The sequence below is a fragment of the Arachis ipaensis genome, chromosome B1, assembly GCF_059453495.1.
Source record: "Arachis ipaensis isolate K30076 ecotype BB chromosome B1, ASM5945349v1, whole genome shotgun sequence".
Classification (NCBI taxonomy): domain Eukaryota; kingdom Viridiplantae; phylum Streptophyta; class Magnoliopsida; order Fabales; family Fabaceae; genus Arachis; species Arachis ipaensis.
In genome coordinates, this window is record NC_142436.1 from 82404804 (window position 1) to 82405437 (window position 634).

The 634-nt window shown below is 40.9% G+C and overlaps 1 non-coding gene across 1 annotated transcript; it reads right to left on the minus strand.

The window, feature by feature from the left end:
• Nucleotides 1–276: 276 nt before the first annotated feature.
• LOC148577236 (small nucleolar RNA R71) lies at nt 277–384 on the minus strand. The gene has a single exon (XR_015903861.1). It is a non-coding gene; the product is annotated as a small nucleolar RNA R71 (small nucleolar RNA).
• Nucleotides 385–634: the final 250 nt, after the last annotated feature.

The window sequence follows — 634 nt, forward strand, 5'->3', positions numbered from 1 at the left end:
AAGCCTCAATTAGTTTCTCTGATGCAACAGAACTGCAAGTTTCATAGACTTCCATCAGAAGATCCTTTTCAGTTCTTAACTGAGTTCTTGCAGATCTGTGATACTGTTAAGACCAATGGGATTGACTCTGAGGTCTACAGGCTTATGCTTTTCCCGTTTGCTGTAAGAGACAGAGCTAGAATATGGTTGGACTCTCAACCTAAGGATAGCCTGAACTCTTGGGATAAGTTGGTCACGGCTTTCTTAGCCAAGTTCTTTCCTCCTCAAAAGCTTAGTAAGCTTAGAGTGGATGTTAAAACCTTCAGACATAAAGAAGGTGAATCCCTCTATGAAGCTTGGGAGAGATATAAGCAACTGACCAAAAAGTGTCCTTCTGACAAGCTTTCAGAATGGACCATCCTGGATATATTCTATGATGGCCTGTCTGAGTTATCAAAGATGTCATTGGACCATTCTACATGTGGATCCATTCACCTAAAGAAAACGCCTGTAGAAGCACAAGAACTCATTGACATGGTTGCAAATAACCAGTTCATATACACTTCTGAAAGGAATCCTGTGAGTAATTGGACGCCTCAGAGGAAGGGAGTTCTTGAAATTGATACTCTGAATGCCATATTGGCTCAGAATAAAA